At 35.9% G+C, this 14,664-nt stretch overlaps 1 pseudogene; it reads right to left on the bottom strand.

Annotated features, from left to right (window-relative positions):
• Positions 1-2,650: 2,650 nt before the first annotated feature.
• LOC102738521 (ribosome biogenesis protein NSA2 homolog pseudogene) lies at positions 2,651-3,679 on the bottom strand (annotated as a pseudogene).
• Positions 3,680-14,664: the final 10,985 nt, after the last annotated feature.

Below are 14,664 nucleotides of genomic sequence, written 5' to 3'. Positions count from 1 at the left end.
GATACACAGGCAAAGTGTCTGCACAACACTTTGAATTCAATCTTCTTCTTGTTACTGAGGCCATGATAAGTCACCCTCAGGTCTAAACTCTGATCCAAACAAACTTATATATATATATATATATATATATATATATATATATATATATATATATATATATATATATATATATATAATTCCCTTTCTGGTTCGGGGTCCTGGGAAGGTTCTGGGGTTTATTAAAGTTGTCAGAAATTTTCTGGAACCTGTAAGGTAGTTATACTGGGAGCCCACATGAGTTGCAGCCATTAGAGGACCCAAGAAGAAGGAATTCCAATGTCCACATTGGGTGGCAGTTGTAATGAGACTCATAAAGCCTCAAGGTGAGCTTACAGCATAAACTTCTGGGGGGCTTGGGGAAATAATACAAAAAAATCAGACGATTTTGACCATCAAAATCAAAATCTAAGTAGGCACAAGTCAGACTAGTAAAAGCCAATACAGTATCTGCCTCTAGAAAGAAATCTTCAAGTGAAAGGAGTAATAGCTCTATTGCTAATGGGAATCTTGGAAGCCCAAACTGCAAAATTGGTGGGCATGGGTCAAGCATTTAAAAACTGAGAGTGCTCAGGGCGCCTGGGTGGCTCAGTTGGTTAAGCGACTGCCTTCGGCTCAGGTTATGATCCTGGAGTCCTGGGATCGAGTCCCACATTGGGCTCCCTGCTCAGCAGGGGGTCTGCTTCTCCCTCTGCCCTCTTCCCTCTCGTGCTCTCTGTCTCTCATTCTCTCTCTCTCAAATAAATAAATAAAATCTTTAAAAAAAAATAAAAAAATAAAAACTGAGAGTGCTCTCCACATAACTCTAAGACTCCCATGCTAGGATATGCTGGTCATGGAATGAGTTAGAGTGACACTGGGTCACTCAACAATCTCAAGAAAATTTCTTCTGTGCAATGAGATACACTGTAAAACACCACAAAATCCCCAACACAAGAGCACATCACCGTTAGATATTATTCTGGCTCCAAGAGACCCAAAGATTTAGCTAAACAAAGGAGATTCTCAAGTTTCAATGAATTGAGTGCTCAATCTCCCACCACACCTACTTATCTTATTTCTAAGAACTGTGATCCTGGAAGCTGGAGATATCTACAAAAATGGCAAAATCACACTAAAACAACCTAGAATTACAATGGTCATTATGGAGAATGTTCCAATTAGAAAAGACCATTCATCTGAGAAGTTCACTTGAAAGCAAGGGTTCCTAAATTGAACAAACAGAATGGGGTACTTACTTTAATTGGCATGCAGAAGGATCCAAAAGGTTTCAAGATTCCAAAATAGCTTTATTGAAAGATTCATTGCAAAAAGCTAATGAAAAATTAAATACACAAGAATTACCCAAAACAAAAGACTGTAAGACTTCTAGTATTCCCCTTTATCCTTATTAGCTGAGTACTCAAGTTTACTAATCCTTACCTGAATTGTCTCTTCATCTGAAGAGACCATAAGGCCATAAACAAAAATCCACTAAGTCAATGCCCTTACAATTGCAGCAGCTCCAAGGCCAGAAACCTAAAACACGTGGGCCTCTCTCATTGCACCTTCCTATGGGTCTATAATCAAAACACTGACCCCAAAATTGGTGTCCCATTTGCAATTATTTCCTGAACACTGGAAAAAAGATTATCCTCCAAGATTTTGTCAAATCATTTCACATGAAATTGAATGCACCTATATCTATCCTCAAAGGAGGCCCCCATATGGACCCCTCAAAGGGTTGATGGGAATCCGAGGAATTCTGTTGTTACCATTATTCCCTTAAACATCTGAGAGGATGGACACCTGGGTGGCTCAGTCATTAAGCGTCTGCCTTTGGCTCAGGTCATGATCCCAGCATCCTGGGATCGAGCCCCACATCAAGCCCCGCATTGCGCTCCCTACTAGGCGGGAAGCCTGTTTCTCCCTCTCCCACTCCTGCTTGTGTTCCCTCTCTCGCTGTCTCTCTCTCTGTCAAATAAATAAATAAAATCTTTAAAGAAAAAAAATAAACATTTGAGAGGAAACTAAAATTAAAATGAACAGAAAACCTTGCAAAATTCTAGTAGACAATGGAGCTAAACTTTCTTCTTTAAACCACACTCACTTCAGGTAGGATCATGGGAAAACTGGCAGAAGCCAGTGAAGGGAGAGAATTCTTTCTAATGTCAGTTCTCTTAATATCTGTAGTGCCTGGTAGAGAAAGGAAGGTAAAATTTCACATTGTCCTTTCCTTTCCAAAACCTGACTCTTGTGAGTATGGTTCTGAGGTGCCCATTGGTTGCTGATCTCTTCTCTCCCAGGGACAATTACTGCCTTCTTGCTTGTCTTATTTTGTGTCCTGAGAACTTGACTTGGCTTTCTGCCTGCCTGGGCACATGGATTGTCAGTTCTTATATATGCAGGCAGCTCAACGATCAGTTTGGGGACCCAAAGATATAACCAGAAAAAAATGGGTTGAACTCCACTTGCAGCTAGATATGGCCAACAGAAATGCAGGTTGCACTCCATTTGAGGCTAGGGCCCTACTGATTGTTGACAGCTCTCAGGGGAATTATCTGCTTCTTTTTCTTTTCTTTCTTTTCTTACCTTTTTTTTTTTTAATAAATGTCTATTTTAATGTTTTTCACAATAGAATAAATACTTCTCTTGATGACTGCAGATACGTAAGGCCGTTTGGTAGTATTCAGAACCACCACAGTAATGGTGGTCTTCCTGATCAGTGTGTAGTCTTCAGTAATTATAAGGAATTACTTCTCTGAAACTGCTGTCAAACCAACAGGACTGCATTTATGCATCCATCATTTTCAGAGTTGTTGGTAACCTGGGCATATTTGCCCCAAATAACTGGGCCTCCTTGTGTCACAAGGCCCAACTCACTCACGTTCACCTCAATTACAGTGCCTTTGGTAATAACACCCAAAGTTGTATATAGTGGGGATGAAGGATTCTTTTCTACACCAAGTATTGGCAGGCAAAAGGTGGCTTTCAATTCAGGATGTGTTACATGGGCCTTTTTGAAATGTAAGACCATTGGTCTAATGAATCTTTCATATTTAGGTGGTTTTCGAGTAAAGCCGTCTCCAACAAAGCAGACTTTAGTGACCACCCTCTTCCATACTTTCTTCTTTCTCTTTCCTGTTCGAATAACTTTTAATATTTCTGTTTCTCCCTGGGCACGAACTTTGGGTAAAGGAACCTCCCATTTTCCCACTTTCTCTTTTCGTTTTTGTTTAATCATATTAGAAAGTACTTTAGCTCGGGACTGTCCCTCTCTGTCCAGTAGATACGCAGGTACTGCTCCTTGTGGAGTCTTTTCATCATTCTTTTGTTTGGTGTTTCTCTTTTCATGCATCTTGATAGTCTTTTTCATTTGTATTTTCTCAGCATGGCACTGTTTATGGTAGAGTTTAGCTTTCAGACCAATCATCTTTTTTGCCTTCTTTGAACGTTCATGAGCCTCTCAACCTTCTTTCTTTCTTTTTTTCTCATGATAATCCAAACGATAGCCATATTGCTTCCGGTGTAACTCAATATATTCATTTTGTGGCATGGTGACGGCCGCAGAGCCATCGGATGCAGCTGCCGGAGAGTGACGAAGCTCTCAATTTTCGGGTCTCCCAGACCCGCGAACTGACTCTACGCAAGCCGCAATGGGAAAGAGAGTCCTTCTTTTCTTACTTTTAAGAGTGGCTCTGGAACTTGAGAGGGTAGTATCTTTTGCATCCTTTTTGGGGATGCTGCTTGCATTCAAGGGATCATTCAATAATGCCAGGGATATTTACTGTTTGTCTTGGCTAAAACTCGACAAGATGTTCAAAAGGATTTTTTTTAAAGTAACTCTATGGTCAGAAGTTGGCCAAATTGGAAGCTGATATTCAGAGCCTGATAGAAACTTTTTTTAGGCCTTTTCCCTTAAGCTAAAATGAAATTGTGTACCCAGAGGGAAAGAAAAACATTCCAAAGACAAACAACTCTAAATCTAGAACACGGAAATCTATTGATTTCTATTTTAGTTGAAGAACTTCTGACATATAGAACCAAACTAAAAATGATATATTTGTTTGGTGACCCTTGATATCATTCAGGTTATAAGCCAGTTCTTTGAGGAATTACAAACATTCCTCCAAATTGAGGACAACCTGTACGACTTGTCTTACAAATTGAGTCTTTACAAGAACAGAAAAAAAAAATCAAAAAATTTTTAAAAAACTATCCTTTTTACCAATCCTCAAACCTCCCTTATTCATTTCAGAAGTCTTGTAGGTACTGTAAAAATTCTAGCCTTAGAAAACAAAATTCCTTCTTGGAAGAACTTGTATTCTTTCTCTGTGCTTTTGAGACATAAATGTTCTTCCTGGTCTTCTCTAGGAAACTAGCTAATTCTTATGGGGTGGGGGGAGAAATGAAGATGCTTTTTGGAAACTACACAAATGAAAGAAATCTTATAAGTCTTCTCCACAAATATTAGTAAAGAGTTTAAGCCTCTTATCAATTAACCTTAACTTATTCCATTGCCAGAAACATAATTTGGACCAAATTATTCTTTTATGAAGAAGTGAGTTTTGCATTATCATACCCTTCATGGCTAAGTTTTTAAAACAAGAACTGTAAGATTTCTGTTTGTATTTGTTTGCATGTTTATCTACGTCTGTGTATGTATGTTATAGATGTGTGATATTTTTTCTACCTCTAATGGTATTGCCACAATTAATTTGTAGACAGCTCTATTTACTTGGCTGAAAGAAAATCAAGCATTTATATAAATTAAGTATACTCTCAGAAATATGGAAACTAACTCAAAAGTTTTTCAAATTCATGTGATCTAGAATAAACATCAGTAAATAAAACCTTGCTTAAGTTTGTGAGTTTAATTAAAATTGGAATATCTTTAGAGTTATCATCACTAGATATAATGCAGCCAAATAACTTTTACTCTACCTAGGTTTGCTAGAAGTCAAATACATTATCCCCTCAGAATTTATCAGCAAGAAAGATAACTTAAGATGATGGCTAGATGTTTAAGGTCTTATGAGATTTTTATGAATTATCTGAATATGATTGTTATGAACAAGTAAGTTAAGTAGATATAAGTAAATAAGTTTATAAATGAACTTTTCAACAATAACAGAATGAGAAGTCATCAGAAAGGGAGAAAAACCATGAGAGACTCTTAACTATAGGACACAAACTGAGGGTTGCTGGAGGGGAGGTGGGTGGGGGGATTGGGTAATTGGGTGATGGGCACTGAGGGCACAGGATGTGATGAGCACTGGGTGTTATACACAACTGACAATTTACTGAACACTAGATCTGAAAATAATGATGTACCATAAGTTGGCTAATTGAATTTAAATAAAAAATAATAATTATGACTTGTAATATGTCTATTTAAAAATAGTTTCTAAAATCTTTTTGGTAACTTGAATCCTTAAAGTTACAATGAAGTAAGTTTAATGATGGATATTCATTTAATATCTAAATCATTTCCAAATGATAAAATACTGAAACACTAATTATTGAAAAAAGTTTATTCACTTTTGGCTTTCTTTTACAGAAGAACTAAAGATATTTGGGTCTATTAGGAAAACTATTTTGTGTCACATTTCTCCAATTTGTCACTAAAATTCAATAAATCTGAAGTCTTTAACATTACACTGTGATAGGAACACAGAAGAAGAGAAAGAAAGAGAAAGGAAGAAAGCAAGAGAGAAAGAAAAAGAAAAGAAAGATGTACAGTTTTCTAAAAAATATTCTTTAAATTATAATTTACAGGGCTCTAGGGAATACATCCAATTATGAAGTGGAGGAAGATAATATAGATATTGCTTGTGCAATTTCTTGTCTGTTATTTAGTCCTTTGGCATTAGATTTACAGGGCTGGTTTATGAACTACAATTATTTGTAATTTATAAACATAAATAGATTTCATTAATATAAATTTGGAGATATTGGGACTAAAGAGAAAAATACAACTTGGGCATTTTATAGTTTTCTTTTTGTATAAAATGGGGAAAATCCATTTACATGAATTGGAACCTGTAACTGATTTTCACTCTTAAGAAGTGATGTCATGCCAAGAGGCAAAACACAGTTGTTGCTTCTTCAATTTCCTAGTTGTTATCCTTAGCCATATTTAAAGTAGTTCACAAGCTAATTGAAACAGAGACCAATGATAGCAACAACAGTAATTTATATGAAGCTATAGACTTCTCTTGACAAATTCCTTTTGATGAGTTAAAAAAAAAGTACTTGACATTTTGCCATGCAAAAGTTAATTGCTCTCCAGTTCCAATTAGAATGACACATAATTTGAATTGAGTTGCTTAATGTGTTGTTCAAAAGAAAAAAAAATAAAAAGAAGAAGACATATAACCTGAGGTGACCATGATTTAGTAGTTCATTGCCACAATTCACACAGAGAGCAATAAAACTAGAAATTCCCTGCCTAATGATGACTAGAGATGTCATTCAGGGTAAATTATTAATTTTTTTGATGCCAAAGTTCAAGAAGCACCATGTGTTCTAATATTCACTAATATTAGCTTTGGGGGAAGTTTCCTAATTAAAGGCTCATGACAGTGAGCCTTAACATTTAGCAATAATAATAGTGAAAACTCTGAGAGAGAAGAGGGAAAATTATGCAAAATAAAAAAACCCTGAAAAATAACATGTCATTATATTTCAGATTGACTTATTTTCTAATGATCCCTACCTTAGCTTAGCTAATTACAACATATATTGTAAGACAGTAACACAAAATTAATCAGCAAGTGCTATGAGAGACTAGAAAAAGGGAGATCAATGTAGGCTGAAGCAGCATGGAAATGGTAGGGATTCAACTAGACATCAAAAGATTAAAGGAAGGCAAAAAAATACAGAAAGCCTTTGTGAATAAACATGGCAAATGGAGGGAAACAAGAGCAGATTGAAACTGAGCAACAATTATAAAAATTAATTACATAAAGAAAGCTTTATAATTTTTTCATAACAGAACTTTTCTCTTGACACACACATAAAGATAGAAAGGCAATGCTTTATTCAAGATTTATTTTATTTTAAAATGTATATTTATAGGTTTATTTCCACTTCTTCTCCCTCACATAAATAGTCCATGAGCAACATTATGTAAAACAGCTGGTAGAATAAAAGAGTAAGGTAGAGATTCAGACAAAATGACCACAGATGGGGCCCCTAGATTTTAACTGGTACAAAAAGATAGGGCAAGCGTCCCCAGGAACCTGCCAGGACACTGGCCCGGCTGCTCGGGAGCTGATGAGGCAGAAGGTGACAGTGGGTGGAAAGAAGCCACGCCTTCCAAGCTTATTCCTCAAAAGGCAGTGTCTGGGTTCTTTTTACCCAACCAGTGGCGTTGGATGACCCTGGATCAGCAAAGAAGCTAGGGAGAGTGTCCCAAGGGCTTCCTCTAGGAATGACATAGGCACTTTCCATCAGAGAGCGTGTGTGTGGAAGGCTGGGAAAAGACCTGCAGAGTAACACTACTACCCCAGACAAGCATGGAGCCAAGCGGGGTTAGCTGGGGGGAGGGCAGCCCCATCATCGATGGAAACCGGAGGCAGAACTGGAAAATGGGCAGAGGGAATGAGAACAAGAGTGATGGGCAAGCAGGCACATTTCGTAAGTCAGAGGAATCAGACTACTGGCTGCTCGTAAAATAAAAAGTACTCTCAGGCGCCTGGGTGGCTCAGTCGGTTAAGCGACTGCCTTCGGCTCAGGTCATGATCCTGGAGTCCCGGGATCGAGTCCCGCATCGGGCTCCCTGCTCAGTGGGGAGTCTGCTTCTCCCTCTGACCCTCCCCCCTCTCATGTGCTCTCTCTCTCATTCTCTCTCTCAAATAAATAAATAAAAAATCTTAAAAAAAAAAAAAAAGTACTCTCATCCCTAGTTCCACCTGCCCAGAGGTTGGGGCAGATGGGCAGATGCTGTCTGTGCTGTGCAACTTTTTTTAAAGTAGAATTTAATCCCATCTTCAGTTTGTTCTTTTTTTTTCCAAAATATTTTAATTCATTGTATCTGACTGATGATGTAATCAGTCTGAGAAAAAGATGATCTACTAGATAAATAAGTGGCGAGTATAATCTTTGTATTTCAGGTTTCATAGAAAGTAGAGTGTTATATCAAAAGAAAAATGCATCCCAACATTAAAAGTTCATATGTTTCAAAAATGTTTAAGCAGTCAAATTATGTCATGTTCCCTTTGGAGTTATTGTCCATGAAAAAATTATTATTAAGATAAGCATCTTAATAGTAAAATTCAAACTTAACCCTGTAAGTAGTGAATGAATTTTTATTTTACAAAAAATTGGAAATGGTTTTGCTTGTACATTCACACTGTTTTAGGAAATGAATTTATACAAAGGAAGGTTAATACTCTTAAAGATAGTTTCGATGAATTTATAACAAATAATCTCTGAGCAATGGCATAAATAAGTAGTCCATCTCCTAAACCATTAATAGTAATAAATTGCACTCAGAACCTTTGAATCATATTTCGGAGAACATGGTACAGGACTAACCAAACTTAAATGTTTTCCCGTCATGTAGTTTTCCTTTCATAAGCTTTTTAAAGGGAAAACACAGGTTGCAGTTAAATTTAATTATATTCAAGTCGATTCAAATGCATTATATTCTTTTAATCAGGTTATCATTCTTCTAGGAAATACAGGACGGGGATTTCTAACTGATAAATTTAATCTCTACCTTCAAAAAGAAGGAAGGTAATATAATGTTGGCAAAAAACAACTAATTCTTAAATATTAAACATAGGTCAAGGTAAAGAAAGAAGTATGAAAAATAAATAACTTTACTGCCTAGTGCATACATATTATTCAAGTGTCTGAATTATCATTCCACTATGATATCACTTCTAAAAGAACAAGGGGCGCCTGGGTGGTTCAGTCAGTTAAGCGACTGCCTTCGGCTTGGGTCATGATCCCAGGGTCCTGGGATCCAGCCCCACAAAGGGCTCTTGCTCTGCAGGGAGCCCGGTTCTCCCTCTCCTCCCTGCTTGTTCTCTCTCCCTGTCTCTCCTTCTCTCTCTCTCAAATAAATAAATAATCTTAAAAAAAAATTAAAAAATAAAAAAAAGAACATAACACTTTAAGGAAATAATTTACTTTAATTGTGTGCTATCAAATGATAAATGTTCAATCAAAACATCCCTGCATTTGTCTTGTTTATATCTTTCTTTTAACTCTAGCAATTCTAGCAAAACTAGTAAGTTAAAACAAATGCAACTTAAAATATGTCAGCTTTTAATCAATTATTTTCTTGATTTTAGAGTAACAGATTCTGAATTAACCAAGAGTAATAACACGGATTTATTGAAAGAGAAAACAATATATTGTACATGTTTTTTGAGGTTAAAGACATACTCAAAATCAGGCTTGTTCAATGCTGAACCAACCTGAAAAAAATGTCAGGTACAAAAGGAATGAATAAAAGGAAGTCCTTTTTGTTTTCTGATGTCTGGCTGCTTATGGATGAGCATTTTGCATCAAGCATTTCATTTTAGCCACAAAGACTGAGATTGGCATAAAGCTATTAGCTTCACTATTTGAGGGCTGTGTGTGTGTGTGTGTGAATAAATTACCAAATAACTGTGGGCTAAAGAGGTAATTTTCAAACTATACTGTTACTACATCTTGTTAATGTGAGGGGAGAAGAGAGAAACATGGATGAAAAACAGAGGGAGGGAGCATATCAGAATACATCTTAGAAAAGTTTAGCGCGTGTGTGTGTGTCAGAGAGAGAGAAAGAGAGAGAGGACAGGAGGGAGGAAGCCAAGGAGACAGGGAAGGAGGGAGAGAGTTTAAAAAGAGTAATTATGGAAATTTCCCATGGATTGTTCTTCAGGGATTTTGTTTGCTTATGTAATATTCTTCTCTGGAAATGTTTTCCTTAAAATAATGTAGATAAATATATGCCCAGATTGGTGAAGAAGCCATCTTACTGGAAACAGGCAGATAAATTTGGTGAACTCTCAAAAGCCTTTCACACCTTTTGTTTCTATGATTCTAATTCTACCTTTACATTAGAAGAGTAACATACATTCAGAAAATTAAATACTTAAAATTAGGTCCTGTTGGCAGAGAAATCAAGAAAACTGTGTTTTTATTTTCAGTATGAAATGGTAAGAAAGGGCTAGAAAACACGTTAACATTTTAAAAGGAAAAATTCTGCTCACATTTGGGAGTATGTCTGGATCCCAATGGTCTCATTTCAGCCAAATGTCACCACAGTAAAACTATCCTGGAAAGACATTTGCAGTGAGGAGCAGAGAGCTTTGCTGTATTTTAAATGATTTAATTCCATAGATGGATAGCTCTCGATTTTGTCTGTTCTTTAGAACACATAATAATTTGGTGAAAATTATTCTATCTCCTGAATGTAGGCTTTGACACTGGAAATATATGTCTGTAATATGCTTTCATGCCCCCCTCCCCAAATCAATAAATGTATTCTTCTATTGTTTAGTTCAGGATGATCTATAAATTGAGAATCCTTACCAGTATTTTAGCTCATCTCCTGAGAAGCCATTAATGTGGTACATCTTTTAAATATTATGTTTTTATAATGTTTAAAATATCTTGAAATGTTTAAAAGAACAAGGTAAATCCTCCAAAAAATATGGTCAAATAGGTGGAGTGATGCTCATTATTATGAGTAATTATGTAATTAAACCCCAGAAAACAAGAGCAATACAAAGGAACATTGAGCAGACTATAAAGGATACACATACACTAAAAAATTTTTGCTTAAAATCAAATCCTATTAAGACTGATAGGCCTGATACAGTTGAGTAATACCAACCATGAAAACAATCAGAACTGTTACAAACCAACAAATGATGCTTAGTTCATTTAGAAGAAACCAAGGGGAACGGCCATTCTGCTGAATCACTCTTTTGTGAGAGAGCTTTCTCCGTAAAGGATTAGATCTAAATGTTAGAGTAGTGAAAATTTTAAGAGCGCTGCTTTGCAGCCTGACAGACTGTTCAAATCCTGGCCTATATAAATTGAGAATATAAATACATTCACTGTTGCTTGCATTAGAATTAAATGATACGCCTACAAAGTCCAGCAAAACTACTAACATAAAGTAACAACTTGTCTAAGGCTCAGATATACTCCTGCAATTTATCTCCATTGTTGACATTCCTATTCCTTGTCATTTAATCCCTCATGAAATCAAGGTATTATACTATTAATATTCCAACTCATGAAATCAAGGTATTATACTATTAATATTCAACCCAGGTTGTTAGTATTACTCCCTTCTTTTATGAAACATTCCCAAGACATGGTATTATTACCAGAATGAAACTGATACAATCAGAAACTTGTCCATTTCCCGTTTACTTTCATGTGACACATGAAACTATTTCGCAATGACTACACAGAAACTGAATTGAGAGAATTCATCAAAGAAACTGAAGAGTGAAACTGTTTTCATAAAGGTTTATCCCAAGATTATAATTTTTGAAAAACATTCCTACCATAGATACTGTTCTGGGAGTTAAAAAATATATGATTGATCTTTATGTGCAATATGGGAAATATAAAAAATATGACTGGAAACCTGGACATATAAATTAAAGACTGTTTTCCTTGAAAGTCATAGAGAAGTTTCTCTCTTCCAGTCTACGAAGATATTTAAACTCTATTTTCTTAATTCATTTATTTTTGCCTCCCAACATGTGGCTTCACAGTATGCTTGTTAGTGCTGAAGGATGTCTTTGCTAAACCTTTTTAGGGGTGTGAGGGGAGAGTCTTTAATTAAGAACCAATATAAACAGACTGTCAATACTTGAGGTGCACTATTCAGTATAGCTCATAATTAGGTCCTTAGAGAACGTGAAGCATCATACCATTATTTTCCAGGAACGTTAATGCTCACCTATTTTTTTCTTTCCACTTTCAATATTTTTCTTACTTTGCACAATATCGTACTGAACTTTTCACCTCTTCACATCTGTTCAAACCTTCGCCTTTTGTCTTTCCTCTCCTCATTCCAAGTGTGCCCATGGTAACAAATTTATAATGCTCTCCAATTAGTAAATGAACAACTCTTATCTAGTTTTCTGGATTAAAGAGAAAGCTGATGAGTCTCAGCATAAACTACTCATACATTTTCCTCACAATTCTTGGTCGCGTTTAATAAGGTTCGAAGACACTTTACTTTGTTAAAGTAACATGGGAACATATGTCCATAATGAACCAATTCTCTTTTAACGCAGTTTATATTAGGAATTCAAAAAGTTGAGCTATACAGGATGAAGTTATCATTCAATCTGTGTATTTTGAATCCAGTGAGTTTTTTCTTTTTAAATTGTAAGGGTGTCACCGCCAATATAATGCTTGAAAATGTTATTGCTTCTGGGAAGAACACTATAAATGTTGACAACTGAGGCATGTAACTCCGTAAGCCATTACCTCAAGACAGCTGTTGCTAGTTCAGCAGAGCATTCAAAATATGTTTCTATCAGTGCAATTCCACATTTGTTTACATCATATGCTTGTGGATACCAGCTGGATAATCCTTTTGTGACTGACAGGTTTCTGTGCTGAGCCTATAAAACCAAAAGCCATCAAGGGTCTGTCTGATACATACATGAAGAATACGCCACTGACCTTGTGCTCATCTTCCACACCCATATTACTTAATGTTACCTCCAAATATCCAACATATTTACCGTAAGAATCATGTTTGTGAGATGGAAACTAAAATTGTCTTCAGAAAGCTTCTACTTACTTAAATGCATAGCAGAAACTAGCTTCCCATTTTCTAATTAAAAAATCCAATGAGCTTTCTTCAGTTTTAACCTTTTTGAACTCTGTATAATATTACTTCTAGGTAATAATTTCCACTTCTAGCTATAAATTTTCCTCCCTCGTCTTTTTCCCCTTTCCTTATCTCTCTGTAATTTAGCTAAAAAACCTCTCAGACTCCCCCTACCTGTTTTCTTCCTCCAACCTAATTACTTGAGTTCTGTGTATGGTTGCATCCTGTGACAATTACTACATCTCATGTCAATATCCCACATTCCTGCATTGTTGATTTTCACCTCAGTGTAACTCACCTCCTAATATTATTGATTATCCTTAGAATATCTCTTAAATTCTAGTTATGTATTCTCAAATCTCCTGTGGTAATCTTTTTGATATTATTTAATAGGATCTTATTCTCTTGTCATATGGGAAAAATCTGAGAAATTTCCCTTGGCCTCTCTGCAAATTATTAGCTACCTTCGGCTAAATTTACCTTTTTTAATAATGCCTGCATTTTCTCTTCTGTATTCACTCTGCTACCTCCCTCAGTCAGGTGACCATTCATTTCCTCATATGCTGGTTTTCTCCAGGCAAATGTCATATCCTACTTGCCTTCAAAATGTGTAGGCAAAAATCAGACTTTTCTCCCATTTCTATACCATGGACACATTTATTCAGCCTTACCCTTGAAGCTGGCTGAAGGAAAGATTCCCCTGAGGCATATGATTATATACGGAAGAAGTCAATTCCCAAAAAAAATCAGAATTATGTTATTAAAGGGGAGGGGTCAGAAATAGATGCTTATTAGACTATCACCAGTGGATAATATTGCTGTCTTGCTCCCTATCTTTCAGGGTTGGTGGAAAATGAAATTTAACTAAATGAAATCAACTAGAAACCAAAATAATCAACTAAATTTTTCTAACTTTTTAAGCTCTTGGAGGAATGAATGTGACCTCAGATTTAAGTTAGAGATCTTTAATAATGACTACAGTGAGAAAATAAATGCAATGTGATGTTTTATGGGTCTGTGAATTTTTTTGTGGGAGAAATTATGCATGTTATGTTTAGGTGTATATTTAGAAATTTAGATGTGTATTTATGTGAAATTTAACTCCATAAGGAATATTTTACCTTTACTGATTGAAACCATTGCTTTGAAGAAATCCATTTGGAAAGATGTGAATAATACATTCTTCCACTATTGCTCCCCACCTACATCCATGCTATTTGATAAAAGTTCAACTTTTCCTTTCTTAGTTTTTTCTAAAGGAATTGCTCAGTACCATCATCCTGGTAAATTCCGGTTATTACTTGTCATTCATAGATTTAAGAATGGGATTTACAGAGTACCTCACTGCAGCCAAGCCCTCCTAGCTGTTATAAAACTGAGTAATGGTTTGACACTGGCAATGTGGATGCATATATCAGCACTTTCTTCCCTTGATATTTCTGCTCCTATTTCTTCCAAGGCCATACTGTTACTTGGTCACCACTGTTATTCTGGAAACACTTTTTTCTCCATACTACTCTGGAATAAGCAGTGCTTTCAACAAACTTGACTTTTTTTTTTATTATGTTATGTTAATCACCATACATTACATCATTAGTTCTGATGTAGTGAACAAACTTGACTTTTACTGTCATTTGCCAACTGGCAGTTTGTTTACTTCCTCACATTATGGCTACTGCAACTTTTAGTAGGAGTTTCCACCATTTCTCAAACCAACATATAAAACCTGATGGTTTTTATTTATTGTTTCTTTTGGATTTCCTTCTGTGAGAGCTCAAATGTTCAGCCTGGACTCCTACATAAATGAGTCCATGTTTCAGTCTTGGGATACTTAAGGCTAT

This window comes from Leptonychotes weddellii, chromosome 3 (assembly GCF_054177405.1).
Source record: "Leptonychotes weddellii isolate Sample4059 chromosome 3, ASM5417740v2, whole genome shotgun sequence".
Taxonomy (NCBI): domain Eukaryota; kingdom Metazoa; phylum Chordata; class Mammalia; order Carnivora; family Phocidae; genus Leptonychotes; species Leptonychotes weddellii.
Note: the sequence above shows the minus strand (reverse complement) of the source record. Positions and strands in the feature narration are given on the sequence as shown.